This window comes from Pinus tabuliformis, chromosome 9, assembly GCF_031772625.1.
Source record: "Pinus tabuliformis cultivar Carrire ecotype Pingquan chromosome 9, CPIR1, whole genome shotgun sequence".
In the NCBI taxonomy this organism is placed as follows: domain Eukaryota; kingdom Viridiplantae; phylum Streptophyta; class Pinopsida; order Pinales; family Pinaceae; genus Pinus; species Pinus tabuliformis.
The window spans coordinates 801,495,806-801,506,170 of NC_142307.1; positions in this window are offsets into that span (position 1 = coordinate 801,495,806).

Below are 10,365 nucleotides of genomic sequence, written 5' to 3' on the forward strand. Positions count from 1 at the left end.
TTCTACTCTGTATTACTCGCAGGCTAATGGTTTGGTTGAAGCTATCAATAAAGTTTTAGTCACTACGATCAAACGAATCATTAGTATTCATAAGTCCAATTGGCATACCATGCTATTTTCAGCACTTTGGGCATATTGGACCTCAGTGAAAACATCGACTGGTTTCACTCCTTTTCAACTAGTCTATGGTTTGGAAGCAATGTTACCTATTGAATGCGAAATTCCGTCATTAAAATTAGCCATAGAATTACTCCCAGCTACTTCTGAAGAAGAGAAACATTTTTTTACTTAGCTTAGCTAGATGAGAATCAATGCACTGCTGCAATAGCAAACGAGACTCATGTGAAACGAATGAAAGCTCAGTACGACAGAAGTGTTACACCTCATAATTTTTCAGAAGGAAACCTAGTTTTACTATATGATCAAGCAAACGATAAGCTAGGGGCTAGAAAATTTGTACCTATGTGGCATGGTCCTTACATTGTTAAGCGAAAGCTGACAAAATGGGCTTATGAATTGATAGATTTTGACGGTGTCTCTTTGAATAAACCCAGAAATGGACTTTATCTTAAGAGATATTATGCTTAAATTATATATGGAGATTTTTTGTTAGATTAGCTTCTTTACAACTAGTGTGCTTTAGATTAGAAAAGTGTGCCTAGTTTAGAGAGTTCTCTTATCATTATTCCTTCTTATCTTGATTTTACTCTTGATATTGCAGATGTCAACGTCTCTTCAAACATACATTGGCTTTGCTGATGGTGTTCGTCATAGTACATGGAACATTTCTTCGGTAGCTTGGGTTATCTATTCACCCTTTAATGAGTTAAATTCTATGCATGGAGTAAGCCTCGGTCAAACAACGAATAACATTGCAAAGTATAGTGCAGTGATTGAGTTATTATCTAAATCCATCTCATTTGGGATTCGTAGTTTGATTGTCAGGTTGGATTCTGAACTCGCTGTATTACAACCTAATAGGGTTTATGCCATTAGAAATCCAGTGTTATTAAGGTTATTTTTGATAGTTCATCTCTTGGAACGTGAATTTGATTACATTGAATATCAGCATATTCCAAGACATTTAAATACATTAGCAGATGCAGTTGCTTCTAGTATGAAAAATAGACATTTGCAATAATCAAAACAGTAAATTTAATAACATTCGATAACATGTTACACGAGATAGCCGATAATAATGATATATAATAGCATAGAAGTGTGTTTCAAATTATACATCATCTTCGATCATAGGTTGAAAAACACCTTATGATCAGCAAAAATGATAATACAAAAAGACAACAATGTCGTGAGTCTAAGAAATCGATCATCCTATCCCTGGCGATGATCACGATAAGAAACTACTGCTCATGCCACCCTACATAGGAACCTCCTAAAATGTCCTAGGACCCCAATCACATATCTCTGTAACCTAAGTGGAATATCATCTATATCAGTCTTTGGAATATCTAGTGTCAAGCGCTCTAGATGATGCTCCAAGTCAGTTAGGATCTCTGCTGATTGGCCTTGTGGGGCTGGTGCTGCTACATCTGGGTGTTTCCTCTCATAAGGCTGGAGAGTAGCTGGTTGTTGTGGACCCACATCTGCATTTAAACTTTTTATTGTCAATTTTGGAAGATTTAAAATATAAAAAAATAAAACTTAGAAAGTGTTGAAAATGGTTTTTACTTGAATCATTCCACTGCTCTCCTAGTGGAATAATCATGTCTGGGTCACTGCGATAATCCATCCTGGCATATGGAAAGTCCTAAATCACAAAAAGTTGGTTGTTCAACCAACGAAAATATTTAGGCGGAAATCGAACAACCTCTGTGCCCTCAGGGTGACAGACCATCAAAGCAACCTAGTGAACCATTCTAGGCTCTCGAGGAAGACCAACATCAACAGGAATATGCAGCGGGGCTAGCATGGGGATCCTCTCTAGAGCAAAGATGACTACGATAAATCCATATTCAAAGTTTTTCAGGTTTCCGTTCTTTGCTCTGGTTATTTGACCTTTCACATTTGCCAACACAGCCTCACACCAGTTGTATATGGTGCCTCGAAAACAGTCTACAACCATCTGCATCTAGGATATAGTAGCCACATGCAATGTTGCACTCCCGCATAGTCTGGTAATAGTGAATGCAATAACTTTAAGCTCAGGATGGCTGATAGTTCTAATATCAATCTATTTATCCTTGGGGTCTGCTTAATCATCGCAAAACTCCAAACAAAGACTAGTGATAGACTGACCACCTGGCCTAGTCCCGAAAAGAGATAATTGTTCATCCCTCTTGGACAAACCAGTCAAAAAGTATATGTCCTCCAGCTCGATTTCGAGCCGGTGGCCACCAATCACAAAGCACTGGTCCTGTGTGTTCCATCTGTCTACCAGCCATGTCAGGAGGTCTACTTGGGCCCTCATGCCCTGTATGGCCCAGAACTTATACAATCTGCATGCTCAATGCCTGCAATGTGGGCATATCGTTCATTGTGGCATAATTTGCATCCTCGTGCTCTCGTTCTCGCCAAATAAGCATTTTGAATGTCCTACAATGCATAAAAAGACATATTAGAACAAACCTGTTCGAAAAATTTTGGGCAAATTTGGAGAAATTTAAGTTTTAAAATTCATTACGTGGGGTCCGCACCCGCTGCTTACAAATAATGTATTGGTCCGCATGGGTTGTGAGCAATAGATGTGGACCCATGACCTTTTTCTTTATAGAAAAAAGTTGGGGTCCGCAGGGCCCGCGTGTTGCACCTACGGACCCCTGTGAGCGATTTTTTAAACCTAATTTTCCTTTAAAAATCAAATTTAATGCCTAAAAAACAAAATGTAAACAGATGAAATGCAAGTTAAGCAGGACGTGGATTACCTGGAGCTGACGGTTTTCGATTCTGACGGAGGGATTTTCCAGAATCTTCACAGAAACTTTTTTACCCAAAATCTCTCACTTCTCACTCTGAACTCAAATGGTAAAAATGAAGTTAGAAAAGTCCTTTTATAATTTTTTTCAAATAATTGAATTTTTAATTTATTTATTTTTCACTTTAAAAAGGTAAATTTTTAAAACATTTTTATTTATCTTAAACAAGTATGTGTAATGTTTTGATTTTTTGTGCAGAATATTGGATTTTTTGGGAAAATTGATCATTTTTCAACAAAGAGCATACTTTTATCACCTTTTCGGACTCTTTCAAAAATTTACGAAAAAGAGAAACATTGAAATCCTCTTTAAGCTCTTTTTAGAATCTCGAAAATTGAAAAGATTGTCGAGCACTTGATTGTTCGAACTCGTTAAATAAATGAATAATCGTCCCTTCAGTATAATTTTACCCCTTTTACGGACTGAAATGGACTATTTACCAAAAAGGTATACGTTGACTAATTATGGTCAATAGAGTCCTCTTTAAACCCTTTTCAGACTCGTTAAATATGAAAACATTATCGATCCCTTGTCTTTTCCAGCTCGTTAAAGTATTGGAAATGTCATCCCTCCTATATTATTTTATCATTTTTCGGACCTGAGGGATTAATTTATTGAAAAGTACCCCAACGGAGTTTTCTTAAGTTTTTCTTCTGACTACCTAAAATTGAAAACCACCGAGTTTTTCCTATACTGGACTTGTTAAAATTTAACAGTAAAGGACCTGTTCAATTTTAAACAGAAACAAACCACTCCTTCTTAGGGTTCGAATTTTAAACTAAGTTGGACTCATCCGAAGGATGGGCCTATAAACAAGCAAATGTTATCCTCCTCAACCTTGTCAAAAATAAAGAGGTGCTTGCCAGAAATGGTGGGGGAAAAGAGAGAAAAATGAACCTGTTTGTTACACTTTGTTTTAAAAAAAATTCGTCAACCATTCTTGAACACGACACTTTTTGTTCACCTGGGTTGGGAAAATCCTTTTCCTAACAGTTAATCAAACCACATTGAAATTCTTCAGCCAGCTTCTGGGTGTTAGCTTTGGGTCAATTGTCACCAAGCCATCTGCATGTCGTTATGTGTTCAAGAAAACAGTTCAAACAAACCATTCATTTGCAAGATATCTGTCATCCATTTTGACCATCCCTGAGTGTCCTTGCCAATATAGTTCTTCAAAACTTGATCTATGATTTCGTGTTTTGGGTTTGCCTACGACGGATCGCTTTCTATCGACTTCAGCTGATTATCTAGGAATTTTATCTAGGAATTGTCAATACCTTGAAAACTGCATGCCCTAATGGCAGTTTTCTTTCCTTCGACGATAGGTTGCATCATTGACCTTTGATTGAATGATTCTATGACATGTTTGACTTCAGCTCATTTATTCACATTTCATGGATTGTACTGAATACTATGAGAGCCATTGACATTACTGGTGGTTTCTCTCACACTTATTAACAGTCCACATCATTGACTGGTAATCAAATGGTTTCTACCATGTTCGACTTCGACACATTCATTCACATGGATAGAATAGTACTAGTTCGGGAAGCAGAAATCAAGACCCTAGATCTAGTTTCTACCATCCAAGCTGTGAGGAATTCTGTTATTCATTATGCAGTGGATTATTCATAAACAGATGGTTGCATCCATATTGTATCTACACATGTCTATACTCTTGATGTATTACAAAATCATTCATGTATCAGAACGGTTTAGTCAGTTTTCTAGTCAGTTTTGATCTGAGTATGGGAATGCCTACCTTAGCGATGATATATATATATATATATATATATATATATATATATATATATATATTGCATTGAATGTTTTTACAGGTTCCGACTGGGGTGTCCACAAGATGATCTTTGAAATGATAAAGTACTTCACTCTTCATAAATGACAGACTCTATCTTCATCTATTATAGACTTTGGACTTTAGGGGGCAATCTGTTGCACTAAAAATTATCACCTTGACATTCTTCTATCTGTGTGAGTTCATTACCACTCATACTTTCCACTTATGTAAGTATAAAACATCAATTCCTCATATTAAGTTTGGAAAATAAGAGAAAAGCTCTCAAAAGTTCTAAAACTCTGGTTCCACACTTTCTCTTTGTCTTACTTGCGGTCCCACACCTAATGGTCATATCTCCTATGCACTTGACCGTATTGTCTCTGTGTTAAAGGTGCGGATCCCTGTAAAAGTTAAAAAGGCGTAGGTATACTCTTAAAAAAATCACTTTCAATTATTTCTAGAAGCTTCTCGAAGGAATCTTGAGGTGGCAAGTTCGCTCTTTTAAGGTTCATGTAACCCATACCTTAAGGAGCTAATCCCTTGATGTGAGGAGCTTATTCCTTTGAAGGAGGATTCTATTTCATAGGTGGACCAGTAACCTCCTCCTCTGCACTATAAAAGGAAGCATTGAGCTGGTTAGTGGGAGTTGGAAGCTTAGTATTTTTTGAGGTAAAATGTTGTTGGAACTTAGTCTTCTTTAGTTGAGATTTTAGGAGGAGAGATTACATACCTCTATGTATCTCATTTGGAAGAGTGCAAGACTTGTCAAAGTAAAGGAAATTCCTATTTCAGACCCCAGGAAGAACTTGTTCAACATCAAGGCTGAAAAGGTTGTAAGGTTCTTCTACTATTCAAAGTTAATACAATAAATTTGTTTTTCTCAATAAGTTGTTAATTCATGGTTTATTTTATGGATTCCTTAATCACCATAATAGAAATTATTTATAATATTTTCTATGCAGGTGTTATTTAATGTTTGCTTGTTTTTTATTGCAGATCTTCAAAGGTAACTCTTTCGAACGACTAGAGGCGAACAAGCACTGGATATAAGGTAGGATATTAACACCTTTGTAGTATTTACTTATAAGTCGCATATGTCTAGAGAAAGATAGGTTTGTTTTTCTATTTGTTGCTAGACTATCTTATGATACTAGGGAGATCGGTCTTGTCCACAAGATTTATTTATCTGGCCAAAATTATCATACAATATTCTATCTGTATATCAAATAACTCATTCAGGTGAAGGTAAAACCGTTGAATTTTCACCTCATGATGTTGTAATTAAGGACCTAAGAGATCCTAGAAAGATTTTAGCTACTTGCATTGTTGATGATTCTACAAGGTTGTATAAGTTTAACAACTTTGGGTCATCAACTCTTCCCTCAGTATTTGTTGCTCATAATGATGAAGTGAACAAACTTTGGCATGAGCGATTTGGTCACTTAAACTATCGCTCCCTTCAAAATATATGAAAAGAAAATATGGTGAGAAGTCTTCCTATGGTATCTTGCAAAGATGGTATTTGTTCCGAATGTGTACTAGGAAAACATCATTGGGATAGTTTTGAAAAACGTGCCCCTTGGCATGCCTCAGCCCCTTTACAGCTTGTGCATAGTGATTTATGTGGTCCACTTCCAGTTCATTCTCTAGCTTCAAGTATTTCTTAACTTTCATTAATGATTTCTCCCTATGCACTTTGGTATACTTCTTAAAACTAAAGAGTGAAGTATTTAACATGTTCTTAGCCTTTAAGGCCTTTGTTGAGAAACAATCTGGACATCAAATTATTAAGCTAAGATCTGATAATGGCGGAGAATATGTTAACAACAAATTCATCAACTTCTGCAGTGAGCATGGAATTCAATTGCAACATATTGTTCCATATACTCCACAGCAAAATGGTGTAGCTGAAAGGAAGAATCACACCTTAAAGGAAATGGATAATTGTATGCTTCAATCTAAAGGACTTAGTCTTAATTTTTGGGCAGAAGCGATTAACTATGCAAATTACATAGTAAATCACACTCCTACTAACATTTTAAAGAATATCACTCCGAAAGAAGCATGGAGCTCAATTAAACAAGTTGTAAGTTGCTTTCATGTTTTGGTAAGTGAAGCATGGGCCCATATTCCATATGAGAAACATAAATCCTTAGAACCTAAGAGTGAAAAAAGTATTTTTGTTGGATATTCTGAAGATGTCAAAGGATATACACTTCTTCAACCTAAATCTAAAAATTTTATCACTAGAAGAGATGTAAAGTTTGTTGAAAATATATAGGCCTACGATCCTAGTTCGACAGATGTTCCATCTCACTCTATCCCTTCTACTTCTGAAAATATTCCTTCTTCATATGATGACAACGAGGATGACAATCCTCCCCCCCTTCTCAGGATCCTCCTTCCACTCAGCTTCTAAAATGGGTATGTGCTACTTGAGATATAGTAGGTGCTCTTCCAGGTGATCCTAAAAATCAGCGTCGTACACGTTCTCAGTTCGATAGAGCCTCTTCTTCACTGGCTTAAGCTTCAACGAATTATAATCCTAATACCTTTGCAGAAGCTTCAGGCCATCCAGATTGGGACGCAACTATGAATGATGAATATCGTTCATTATTGGTAAATGATACATGGGACCTTGTTCCTCTTCCAAAGGGATGAAAACTTGTTAGATGCAAATGGGTTTACAAAACCAAGTTTGGACTAGATGGAAAAGTTGATAAACATAAAGATCATCTTGTTGCTAAGGTTTTTTCACAAGGTGAAGGCATTAACTATACTGAAACCTTCTCCCCTGTTGCCAAAATGAACCCTATCTACCTTGTTCTTTCCCTTGCTACCTCTTTCAAATGGGAATTCCATCAGATGGATGTTAAATATGCCTTCTTGCATGAATAAATCTATATGGAACAACCTCCTAGCTTTCTACAAATAGACTCTAGACTTGTATGTCAGCTTAATAAATCCCTTTATGGTCTCAAGCAAGCCCCTCGGGCTTGGTATGCCAAAATGGATAGCTTTCTTTTAGATATTGGCTTTTCTAGGTGTCATTCTCACAATACTCATGTTTACAACAAGAAAGTGGGTAAGTATCTTATCATTCTTGTTCTTTATGTTGATGATTTTATCTTTACTAGTATTGATCACAAACTTATAAACCATATGAATTCCAGCCTTAAAAAGTAGTTTGAAATGACAGACTTAGGAAACTTGCATTATTTTCTTGGTCTTCAAGTCTTGCAATCCAAAGAAGGTATTTCCCTTTCCCGGTCCAAGTATTTTTTGCGATATTCTACGCCACTTTCACATGGAAGACTATAAGCCAACCCCTTCTCTCTTTTAGTCTGGAACCAAACTTTCAGTCACTTGTACTTCCCTTGAAGTTGATGCTACCTTATACTGTCATCTTGTTGGAAAACTTTTGTATCTGACCCATACTCATCCTGACCTTTCCTTTTTTGTTGGCCTTGTTTCTTGGTTTATGCAAAACCAACATGAAATTCATTGGAAAGCAGCTAAAAAAATACTTCGTTATGTTCGAGGTAGAGTTCAATTTTAGATTCATTACAGTGAAGAAGCATCTCCTCTATTGGTTGGTTTCACTGATTATGATTGGGCTAGTGACCCTGATGATCGGAAGGTCTTCACTCTTGGTTTTGGACCTATTACATGGGCTTGTGAGAAACAAAGTGACATTTCTATTTCTTCCATAGAAGCAAAGTATCATGGCGCTATTGAAGCTAGTAAGGAAGCCCTGTGGCTTCGTCAAATCCTGTCAGAGTTTGGTTTTCAGTAGGAGCATCCGACTACACTTTGGTGTGATATTCAAAGTGCCATTCAACTATGGAAAGATCCAGTCCAACATCAGCATAGTAAGCACATTGAAATACACATGCACTTCATCAAAAAGCTCATTCATGACCATTTTCTTGAAGTGCAATATTGTTCAACCGATGATCAAGTTGCAGACATATTTACAAAGGTTCTCAAAGAGGCGAAGTTTACTAAACTTTGATTTATGGTTGGAGTTCAGGAAGTTGTCACTAAAGGGGGATAGGCTCTAATGCCTCCTTCCTTCTCCTATTATGTTATCTTTGTACATCCTTCAATCCTATCCCAAGCTATTCTTAAGGGGGGATGTTAGGATATTCCGACAGATAGGAAATAATTAAGTATAACTTGGTCTAATGTATAGTTAGGTAAAGTGTGTTTCTTTAGTATGTACATTATGTAACTTACAATCTGATAGTCGTAATATGTTCAGAAATGAAGTGATCCAACGGTTCATTCTCTCCTCGGTATTACCGACACTTGATCCTTGGCTTAACCCCTAATTGGTCCATGATCTCTATTTAAAGAGCATGGAAGGTCATTTTTTAGGTTACCATTCATGAGAGAAGATTATTTAAATTCTCTTTCTTTTACATTAATAAATTTCCTGAAGTGGCCGCGTTGGTTCAGATTGTGGACTGTTTCCCTCTTTGAGGGTTTTAACCACGTCAAGAATACTGGTGTACTGATCTGTGATCTGTTTATGGGTGGTGTCATTTGGTGTTCTATCTAAGGAACTTACCTTGTAAACACTATAAAATTATATAAAGCCCCAAAAAAACACTTTCACCCCATGCACGTGGGATAAATTTTTTTGAATTTTAACCAATTAGCATAATTCGCTTTTTGATCGTTAGAATGAACCTGCTCAATTTATGAGCTGTTACAGGACCCAAGATTTTAGAGGCCATATCTTGGGCTATGGGGCACAGAATTAGGCACATGATACCTTGTTGGATAGTTGAGATCAATGAGAACAATCTACGAACATTTATTTCAACAAATATGCAAGATAAATGCTCCAAAAATTCTGCAAAAAAAAAAAAAAAAACATTTTTTTGTTTTTTCCTCATCAGAATGTTGGTTATTTATTAGGATTGCAACAATATAAAATAAATTGCCTTGTATTTTGGAATTTGTTGCTAATTTACAGGAATGAGTTTTTCTTAAAATGATTAGTTTTAGAAGTTTTAAAATTTGTGATTTGTTTCTAGTTTTAATATGTTTTTAAACTTAATTTTAAGAATATTTTGTAGAATTTGTCAAAGGTTTTTACCACTTGGAGCCTCAAGATTTATGGATTGGAATTTCAAAGGAAAAAAAAAGGATTCTTCATCTCCAAAAAATCAGAAAACAAATCCTCATGAAGTTGTCATGAAACAAACTTCTATTTTTTAATTAAAGTGAAGGTTATAACAGGGAGGTCTATAGAAAGAATAAAGGTTCCAATTTCTGAGTAAGGGGGAGAACCTTACACTATTGTAGGAGTCAATTCCTTGGAGGATATTGAAGGTTGTTGGACCAGACTAGAAAGAAAATATTGGAGATTAAAGAAGTTCATGCTATCATGAATTTTCTTTAAATATCTTCTAAAACTCTTAATCAAACCTTCAAATTTTGTACATTGTTATCTGAGTTTATAGGTAATTGATAGCCTTCACTTATATTCATTTTTTATTAATCTTTTATACAAGATAAGCATTTATTGCATGATTTGGAACCGTTGTTAATTTCATGTCAATTTATGCTTGTTTAAAACTAATGGAAATTTTCCTTTTCACAGTGGGTTTGTTTGAGATCAAA